This window comes from Taeniopygia guttata, chromosome 28 (assembly GCF_048771995.1).
Source record: "Taeniopygia guttata chromosome 28, bTaeGut7.mat, whole genome shotgun sequence".
Classification (NCBI taxonomy): domain Eukaryota; kingdom Metazoa; phylum Chordata; class Aves; order Passeriformes; family Estrildidae; genus Taeniopygia; species Taeniopygia guttata.
Genome location: NC_133053.1, coordinates 4,487,254 through 4,487,940, shown reverse-complemented (window position 1 = coordinate 4,487,940; position 687 = coordinate 4,487,254).

Sequence of the window (687 nt, the reverse complement as noted above, 5' to 3'; positions counted from 1 at the left end):
GGAAAGGTGGTGACGGAGGGACACGCGTGGGGAACCCCGGGGGTGCGGGATAAGATATTTGGGGTAGAGAGGGACAGCCAGACCCTTGGGGACGAGAACGGGGTGGGCAGTGGGAGGAGGGGACGCGGGGCACGGGCACATCCAGCTGTGCGCGCAGCCAGATGTGCGCGCAGGGAGCGACCTGGGGCCAGCCAGATGTGCGGGGGCTCAGGTGGGCACTCGCCACCTGAGTGGGCACCGGGGGCGGCGGGGAGGGTCACACCGGTGGCACGGGGGTCACCCCAGCGCCGGGGGGAAGGTGATCCGAGCGGGGTCCGGGAGAAGGCGCTCCCCGCCCCCGGTGGCACCGGGAGAGAGGCGGGGGGGCGGCTCGGTCCGGCGGGGGGGGCGGGGCGGGGCGGCGCTGACGTCACGCCGCGGGCCAGAGCGAGGCTGCCGGGAACCGGCGGCGGAGGCTCCGCTGCCGCCCCGCACCGATCCCGCACCGAGCCCCGCGCCCCGCGCCCCCAGCCCCGCGCCCCGCAGGGCGGGCGGCGGGCGCGCCATGCCGGCCTGACCGCGGGGCGCGGACATCGATCCCCGGGCGCGGAGGCTGAATTAATCCGGGGAGGGGGAGCGGCGGTGGAGGAGGAGGAGGAGGAGGAGGCGGCGGCGGCGGAGGGGGGGTGGGGGAGGAAGGCAGCGAGA